The sequence below is a fragment of the Mytilus californianus genome, unplaced genomic scaffold (assembly GCF_021869535.1).
Source record: "Mytilus californianus isolate M0D057914Y unplaced genomic scaffold, xbMytCali1.0.p SCAF_7, whole genome shotgun sequence".
Lineage (NCBI taxonomy): Eukaryota > Metazoa > Mollusca > Bivalvia > Mytilida > Mytilidae > Mytilus > Mytilus californianus.
This window is the reverse complement of record NW_026262723.1, coordinates 35,448,876-35,459,261: the sequence shown is the minus strand read 5'-3', so window position 1 is coordinate 35,459,261 and position 10,386 is coordinate 35,448,876. Positions and strand designations below refer to the sequence as shown.

The 10,386-nt window shown below is 33.0% G+C and overlaps 1 long non-coding RNA gene across 1 annotated transcript; it reads left to right on the top strand.

The window, feature by feature from the left end:
* The first annotated feature begins 1,302 nt into the window (after window positions 1-1,302).
* Window positions 1,303-6,717, top strand: LOC127710102 (uncharacterized). Its single transcript, XR_007985937.1, has 2 exons — window positions 1,303-1,728; window positions 6,321-6,717. It is a non-coding gene; the product is annotated as an uncharacterized LOC127710102 (long non-coding RNA).
* Window positions 6,718-10,386: the final 3,669 nt, after the last annotated feature.

Genomic DNA, 10,386 nt, shown 5'->3' with positions numbered 1-10,386 from the left:
CCCCCCCAAGATCCTGACTTCAACTTTAACACTGCCGGGATATTTTTTAGACAAAGTGCACGTATTAGTAGTCAGCCGAAACCACTAAGCGTTTTGCATCCATACTTTTTTTTTGGGATACTGACTGCATAGTAAAATATCAATGTACTAGTTAATGTTCTCGAGGGATGACCCTATCACAGAGACATATATACACATATGTGTAAATATGTCTCTGCCCTATTACGTGTCAGTAACCTCCTCGACACGGTTCATTTTTACGGCGGCTCAGTTTTGTCTTAAGAATAAACATAATTGATAAGTTTCTTTCCCCTGCATTTCTCGATCGCACTTGTAAATAGCACATTGGTCTCAAGACATTGGTTACAACACTTGCCGTCAGTACTCAAAATTGGAAAAATATTTAATAAGAAGGTATAGAAAATTAAATTAATGCACACACACTATTATCAACCACAGACATGATGTTTTTCTCAATTTGCATAAATCGTTATTCCGCAATACAACGAGGGTGAACACCCACCACTTTGAACACAGTCACAGGCACCGGCATGCTGTGAACTTGTAAGTTTCCCAAATGAGTAACTATCCATTACTTTTCTAGTGTAAAGTTTTATTTAATACACATTTGATTTGAAATGGCATATCAGAGATATATATAAACATATATCATAGGCTGATCCGGGGAGGGGGGGCTTTCTTGGGAAAAATTTGGTTGATTATATAGGGATCACTGAAGCATGACTGGAGCCGGCCCTCCCTTATGAAAAGTTCTGGATCTGCCACTGTATATTCATAAAATAAACCAACAAATTATCCAAAAGATGAATAATACTTAATACTTACGACTAATATTGATTATAAGTATACTTGAGTCGGTTTTACAAAAAAAAAACTTACAATTTATCGTAAGTATACTGTATTGTACATGACTTAATTACTATCAATATTATTTGTAAGTTTTTTTGTGAAACTGACTGCTGAATTGTTTTTCCATGCTTATGGTACATCTAAGTCGTATGCTTTTTTTAAAACCACCTCCAGGGTATAATGTCTGCTCGCCCATAGAATCTGTTTGTAGATATAGGAAGATGTGGTATGAGTGCCAATGAGACAACTCTCCATCAAAGTCACACAATTTATAAAAGTAAACCATTATAGGTCAAGGTATGGTCTTCAACACAGAGCCTAGTTTTTATCAAAAATGAAATATATTGATATTAATAGTATACAGGTTAAATAATTTATTCATACATTTTTAATTGACTGACTAGAATTATCATGATCATTGAGGAATTTAAACCATTCCTATTTTTAAAAGGGGACAAAAATAAAATTTATATATAATAACAGGGTGATACAAATGAGAAAAACTCAAGAAATTGTTTTCAATTAAGATAAATACATGGTTTTCAGTTGTTTTTAAAGCAGAGGCAGATTTAGTTTAAAGTTGGAAAAAATTGTTTGTACCAACAAAAATAAATACACAAAGTTAATCCAGAATTATGTGTTTATCATTTTTTTTTATGTTTAGGTTGCCAGAAAGATGAAAAGAACAAAGCAGTTCAAAAGTCAAAATGTGGATAAGCTGAGGTACAAGGTCCTACTTTTGCAGATTTTCATATTTTGCATGAATGAATTTGAAGTTTATATCATGGAGGGCAGAGAAAGAAAAGAAACACTTCAGTTTTCCTGCTTCTGAAGGATAAATGTAAAACATCTTGTTTGGTAAGTTTTATGCTCTGTTATGATAGTGTTTGTGCATCCATCTGTCTTTCTCTAAATTGTATTCACTTAAAGCTTTTGGTTACAGTTCACCATGAACTTCAGTTAGTAACTTGCGGTTTTACAGTTTATACTCAAAATTTAGTACTTTAAAATGTTCATGTATTTTTGTTGAGCCTGCAACTTTTGTCGCAGAAAGCTCGACATAGGGATAGTGATCCAGTGGCGGCTACAGCAGTGGCGTTAGCACGGGGGGTCTCTTCCTATATTAAGGTATATACATATGTGCCTCTGGAATGGGTCCCTATTTTGATGCATCAAATATATCAATGGGGTGCAATTTTACCGAGGAAATATATCAATGGGTCATAATTTTTCAGTTTGTTGTGCAACTATCTTCACTTAATGGGATATGATTTCGCTGTGAAATATATGTATAGGTAGGGATTTCACAATTATTCAATATATGAATGGGGGGTGTTTTTTAAATTCCAGCTGCACAACTGTACTGTACCCAAAATCCCATGTTGAGACCCCCCCCCCCTTGGGCGTTAGCTAACTTCCTAAAAGCTTTATATTTTAGAAGGTGGAAGACCTGGATGCTTCATACTTTGTATATAGATGCCTCATGATACGAATTCTGTCTGAAACATGTCCATTGTCCTTGACCTCATTTTCATGGTTCAGTGACTACTTGAAAAAAAAGTTCAGATTTTTTGTAATGTTAATTTCTCTCATATTATGAGTAATAGGATAACTATATTTGGTATGTGCTTACCTTGCAAGGTCCTCATGCTCGTCAGAGAGTTTTCACTTGACCTAGACCACATTTCATGGATCAGTGAACAAGAACTTAGTCTTAGATGCATGATTTTTTTTATTAGTTGTTAGTGGCTTTGTTAACTAGCTGTCAGTAACTGCGAGTACTCTCAGATCTGTACTTAGTGTCTTTTTGTTGTTTGGATGTACAAGTACCCGGCCACGTCCACTTGTATTTGTAGTATTTGTATTTTTATCCATCTGATGAGTTAAGCCTCTTTCAACTGATTTTTATTTTGCGGTCGTATATTGGTATGACGTTGGCGTCGTCGTCGTCCGAAGACACATTGGTTTTCGCACTCTAACTTTAGTTTAAGTAAATGGATCTCTATGAAATTTTACCATAAGGTTCAATACCACAAAAGAAAGGTTGGGATTGATTTTAGGGGTTATGGTACCAACAGTTAAGGAATTAGGGGCCAAAAAGGGGCCAAAAATAAGCATTTTTGTAACTTCCAGACATAACTTGTGTGTTAGTGTATGGATCTCTCTGACATTGTACCACAAGGTTCCATATCACAAAGGGAATGCTGGGATTGATTTTGGGGGGTAATTGCCTCAAAATTTTAGGAATTAGGGGCCAAAAAAGGGGCAAAAAACAAGCATTTTTCTAGTTTCATGACAATAACTTGTGTGTAGGTGTATGGATCTTTCTGAAATTGTACTACAAGGTTCCATATCACAAAGAGAAAGCTGGAATTGAGTTTGGGGGTAATTGCCCAAAACGTTAAGGAAAAAGGGGCCAAAAAGGGGCAAAAAATAAGCATTTTTCTAGTTTCCAGACAATAACTTGTGTTCAAGTGTATAGATCTCTCTGAAATTGTACTGCAAGGTACCATACCACTAAGGGAAGGCTGGGATTGATTTTGGGGGTAATTGCCTCAAATTTTAGGAATTAGGGGCCAAAAAGGGGCAAAAAACAAGCATTTTTCTAGTTTCAGGACAATAACTTGTGTGTAAGAGTATTGATCTTTATGAAATTGTACTACAAGGTTCCATATCACAAAGGGAAAGCTGGGTTTGAGTTTGGGGGTAATTGCCCTAAACGTTTAGGAATTTTGGGCCAAAAAGGGACCAAAAAACAAGCATTTTTCTAGTTTCCAGACAATAACTTGTGTTCAAGTGTATGAATCTCTCTGAAATTGTACTGCAAGGTACCATACAACAAAAGGAAGGCTGTTATTGAGTTTTGGGGTGATGAATCATAAGGGGGTTCAAAAAATTTTGGGGGGGGGATTTTTTTCCCCTTTTTTTCCTTTTTTTTTCTTTAAAATTTTCCATTTTAAATTGGTTATTTCTGATTTATATATAAAAGCAAATAATAATGATATGGTTTGAATAGGTAAATTAAAATTTTTTAAGTTCTTAGACCACATTCATTCTGTGTCAGAAACCTATGCTGTGTCAAATATTTAATCACAATCCAAATTCAGAGCTGTATCAAGCTTGAATGTTGTGTCCATACTTGCCCCAACTGTTCAGGGTTCGACCTCTGCGGTCGTATCAAGCTGCGCCCCAGCGGAGCATTTTATTATTGTTCGTTCTTATGTTGTACTGTTACACCACCGTCCCAGGATAGGGGGAGGGTTTGGATCCCACTAACATGTTTAATCCCGCCACATTCTGTATGTATGTGCCTGTCCCAAGTCAGGAGCCTGTAATTCAGTGGTTGTCGTTTGTTTATGTGTTACATATTTGTTTTTAGTTCATTTTTTTTACATAAATTAGGCCGTTAGTTTTTCGTTTGAACTGTTTTACATTGTCATTTCGGGGCCTTTTATAGCTGACTGTGCGGTATGGGCTTTGCTCATTGTTGAAGGCCGTACGGTGACCTATAGTTGTTAATTTCTGTGTCATTTGGTCTCTTGTGGAGAGTTGTTGTCTCATTGGCAATCATACCACATCTTCTTTTTTATATTTAAGTTTAAGTTTTGGTGGTCAAGTCCAAATCTCAGATACTATTAGCAATAGGTCTAGTATATTCGGTGTATGGAAGGACTGTAAGGTGTACATGACCAACTGGCAGGTGTCATCTGACCTTGACTTCATTTTCATGGGTCAGTGGTTATAGTTAAGTTTTTGTGTTTTGGTCTGTTTTTCTTATACTGTATGCAATAGGTCTACTATATTTGGTGTATGGAATGATTGTAAGGTGTACATGTCTAGCTGGCAGGTGTCATCTGACCATGACCTCATTTTCATGGTTCAGTAGTCAAAGTTAAATTTTGAGTTTTGGTCTTTTTTTCCAATACTAAATGCAATAGGTCAACTATATTTGGTGTATGGAAACATTTTATGATGTACATGTCAGTCCCGCAGGTTTAATTTGACCTTGACCTTATTTTCACGGTTCATTGCTCAGTGTTAAGTTTTTGTGTTTTGGTCTGTTTTTCTTAATCTATAAGCAATAGGTCAACTATATGTGTTGTATGGAAGGATTGTAAGCTGTACATGTCTGCCTGGCATGGTTCATCTGACCTTCACCTCATTTCCATGGTTCATTGGTCAATGTTTAGTTTTCTTGGTTAAGTCTGCTTTTTAGAAACTATAAGCAATACAGGTAGGTCAACTGAATTTAGTAATTTGAATGATTGTAAGGTGTACATATATTTTTTGTCAAGTTTATATGACCTTGAATTCATTTTCTTGGATCATGTTGAGTTTATGTGATAGTTGTAGTAAAGCTTTATATTTAGGACTATCAACATGATATCAATGATTAGTAAAGAAGGCGCAACATTTCAGCGTGTGCACTCTTGTGTATACATTAAACACCACATTTACTGTTTTTACCCTGATTTTATGGATCACTGAACATCATGTCAAATTATAGTACATTCTTAGGTTAAAGTTTTAGGTTAAGGTACATAGCTTGCCATGAAGTTGAATTTCATACACATGTTCATTATGTAGTGAATTTTTAAATTCAGTGCCAAACTAAGATTTTGAGCCTGATTACATGATTGACTAGACATTGACACATGCTAGTGTTTGCCAGGCATTGTGTCCTGTACTAGGAATTTGTCCTGTACTAAGAACTTTAATAGTACTCGCTGAGTATGGAGTTTTTGTGAAAGTTTAATATTAGTGAGATTTTTGCATGACATCCTGTCAACTGCTTGTTGATCATGTTTATACATGTCTTAAAATTAATATCTGACACATTGGTGATTTGTGAACTTGGAAATAAGTTATTTGATAGAATAATAATGTTTTGAGATTATCAAAATAAAAAATATCCCATTTTTACTACATTGTGTATTAATGATTAAGTATATAAAAAAAGAAGATTTAGGATATATGTATAACCATATATAAAAATGAGACAGCAACCGAACAACACAAAAATAAGAAAAAAAAACCAATATAATTTTTTGTATCAATGTTATAATTTCCAACATGTCCAAAGAGTTCAATGTATTTTCTAATTGAAATAAAACACAAGTGGAACTCTTTCAGAACTTCAGAAGCTTAAAGAAGTGCTGTTTCTATTGTTGGCTTTCTGTATAATATATTGCAAATTCTTGTGAAAAATGGAATTTTATTGTAATTGCCTAAAGTTTTAACATTGATCTATATATATATAACTGGGGAAAATACCCTAATGTTATAAAGAAGAATACATAAATTGATTGTTATATAATATTAGAATAGAATTACAATCAGTAAAATCCATACGGCATAGCTATTTTTATTGAAAATCATATGTTCTTGCTACATGTATGCAAACAATTTTTTATTATCCATAACTTCGGATTTTATTGGTTCTTTTTCAGAAGGATTGAAATTCATCACTGAGAATAAAAGGAGAAAACAAAGAAACAAGACCAAAATAAATTCAAAGACAAAAGTCAGATCAGTTATTATTTTCATCACTCAGCCAATGAATTGAAGTTCTATTAAATATCTAAAGATATTAAAACCACAATAATGACAATGTTCTGTGCTGAATGGCAAAAAAGTGGACTATACATTACGATCACACAATGCTGGATGATAAGAAACTATTAATTTTTTGGGTGGAGGGATATCCTGAAAAAAAAATAGATTTATGTAAAAAGCTACTAGTATGTTAAGCCTTTTAATAGAGTTTTCATTGATTTCAAATGGGAAAAAATTGTGTTTCAAAAAAGTATTCTAGAATTCATAAATAAACATATATTGATACTTACATTATCTGCTTTGTTGTTTAAAAGTTTAGTTTTGAACAGTTATAGAACAATATAATTGCATTAACATTTCCAAGGAAAAAAAAGATATTCAACTAAAAAGATTCATCTTAAAACAATTTACTACCAAACAGAATTCATTGTAACATACACATTTATTTACTGTATATTTATAATTTGAATCATAGGATTTTATTTTGTCCCATGGGATATTAAAAATCCCATGGGATAATTATAGTCCCATGGGATTTTTTTTGTCCCATGGGACAACAAATATCCCATGGGACTACAATTATCCCATGGAATCCCAAAAAATCCTATGGGATTTAACCAAAATCCCATGGGATAATGGTCAATCCCATGGGATTTGCCCTATCCCATGGGATATTGAAAATCCCATGTTTTTCTAAATCAAATTACAAAATAGATATAATAATAACAGCAGAAAAGCAATGAATTTATTGAATCCCATGTAATTCCGCACATTTTGGTTATTTACACGACACTGTAGCTCTAAGGAGAGGCGGCGGCGGATTTGCAAATGAGTGTTTTGCAAATTAAAAGTGTCCAGTGTTTTTCGGTATTTGTTTTTCAATCAAACGATCTTAATAAAAAAAAAAAAAAAGATTATCGTCGTGAATGTTCGTGTAATAGTACTAATACTGACAGATGGACCTATGTCATCAGTTTTAATCATCTTAGATTACTAACCTTTCACAACTTAAAAGTAAAGTTCATGAATCCTTATTGTTCAGATTGATAAAGTCTTTTCCATTCGTCGACATTATCTCCGATTTAAATACTACTGATCTGATAACCGCTGTGCATACTTTAACGACAGGTCTAGTTTTCCTATCAGATAAGTAGTAACCTCCCTTGTAAATGTGATGTTGTAATCAATCGTTTAATTTTTACCATCTTTATATAATATTTCATTGTATTATTTAAATTTGTGATTCATTTGATATTTAAATATATAAAATTTTATATTTTATTATAGATAAAAACAAGGAAATTTGAAAGTCTTTGATTCATCAATCACCTTAGTTCAAATCATAAGTCAGGCGGTCTATTTTGTCTACATTAAGTAGAAAATACACCGGGGTATCAATGGCTATTTAAAAGGAAAGGAAAACATTGTACAACGTAAAACGAGAATTAAATAGAGCAAAATACAGAAATAGAATCCAAATGTAGATGCTTTTCTTGTTTAGTGAAATCAAAAACGAAAAATGAAAACACTTTTGATTTTCATTTTGGTTTTTGAAAAATCAATAACGAAAAATGAAAACACTTTCGTTTTTCGTTTTGGTTTTTGAGGAATCAAAAACGAAAAACGAAATCACTTTTGTTTTTCATTTTGGTTTTTGAGAAATCAAAAACGAAAAATGAAAACACTTTCGTTTTTTGTTTTTGATATTTCAAAACGAAAAACGAATGGACGCAAATATACACGGACCCATCTAAGTAACTATTTCATAATGTTCAAAGATTTGTTCGCGAACCATATTGGAAAGTGAACACAATTACTTTGAAATAAATATAAAAAAGGATATGTGCTATGATTGTCAATGAAACAACTATCCATCAGAGACCAAATGACGTAGATGTTAGCAACTATGATATGTCGCCGTACAGCCTTCATGAATGAGCAAAACCCATACCGCAGAGTAAGCTATAAAAGGTCCCGATATGACAAAATGCAGATACTTAAAACGAGAAAACTAACGGCCTGATTTATGTACAAAACAATTAACAAAAAACAAATATGATAGACAGCAACCAACGACAACCAATGAATTAAAGGTTCCTGACTTGGGACAGGCACATATAAAATGTGGCGGGGTTAAAACATGTTCCGAATGCTCAACCCTCTGGGACAGTGATAAAACAGCATAACATCAAAACAAACTATAAAAATCAGTTGAAAAAGGGTTAACTCATTGTCAACGGATCTAATCAAAGCCCAAAAAACAATTAACAACGTGAGTAAGACGCAAAGTACCGATTTAAGAGTGCTCACAGTTACTGAAAGCTAGTTCGAAGCCAATAACAACTGATACAAAAAACGTGTCTGTAGACTGTCTCATACACATGTGTTTACTTTGTACAATCTACAATGCTTTGATATGAAACTTACGTAAGATATAATTCAGTGGAATTTGCATGTCTTGAAATAAGCGCCTTACTTCGACATAAACCCGTGTTTTTTAATGTACATTCGTATGCTTTGAAGAAGATTTGTACTGACGTGCTGTGACATCTCGACCTATGCAAACTTTGATATCAGTAAAATATAAGATAAATTTAAAGAGATACGCCAATCCCATTATACAGCAACCAACCGACACAAATAATCAAGAGACCTCAGAAGTAATATGTGATTTAGGTTATCTGCATGCATTTACGTTTTGACATGTGTATTATACATTTTACATTATTTGCGTTCTTTGACAACACCCACTCTCGTTCTCACGGACTCGAGGACAAAAAAGTATGTACCCATCATATGTCAATAACTATAAGTTTGAAGGTTTAATGATGTATTTCTATTTCATGGAAATACTGTCACTGCAGTCATTGACCCTGTGTTAATGGAGATCTATAGATTTTAGATAAACATCGCTAACCTAATAATGAGAACCCATTACAGAGGGTCATCCCAAAGGTCCTATAATACACAAAGTAATATATATTTTGTCATTCCATAGGTCACTTAATTCTATTTCAATAGTAAGTCTCTATCTTTACTTTACAAAGCAATGAAAATAATAGACTAATAGTATGAATTTAGTTAGGACGATAAATAATGTATTATAGGCTTTCACTTATTGTTTTTTCTAATTTGGAATTTGAAATTGCCGTTTATTGCAAAGCAGTCCGAACATATACCACAGAGAGTAATTTATGTTCTTCGTTAAGCAATTTCGTCTATTATTTGTTTGGCGAAAGTATATAATCAAAGAGAGTTAAATGAAAGTTATATAACATTGTAAATGGAAAATTGTCTAATTTATTTTTATTTTTTGTTTTCATGCACCATTCATAATCAAAGTCATGTTTATTACCTAGCAGAACAATAAATTCTTCAAACAGATGTCTATTGCTTTATTTATAATTAAGATATATTTCTAAATGGATGCACTAAAGTTACTTTGGGGGTTTAGATTTCTTTCTTGCATAACAAAAAATAGTTGTTCACATTTTTTCTGTTGAAGAAAGAAAAAGCACGAGGATTCATAAAAGACTTGCTTTATCGACATACGTCATACATGTATATACATCTGTTCTAATACATTCTAAAATATACCGCTTTTAAAAATACCAATGAAGTTTCTTCTATTCATTCAAAGTCAACGTTACTCAATTTTGTTTTTTTGTTCACAGCTTTTTCTCTTATTCTCAATGTACAATGGAATGAGTTCCTAGCACCTGTAAAACATACATGATGTCCTTGCAGACAACACGTTGTTCAGGAATACTCAATGATACTCATGGCCAAAAGTTTCGACAGCCAAAAAAATGAAAAGTTTCATCATAGAAACCAAATTATTACAGATCCACGTAAAATCAAGTTTGATAGAAAATATGTTAGATATACCGGTATACTGACCACTTTTGGGAACAAACCGCGAAAGGTACAAACACATGTATTGATTTGTAACTTTCAATT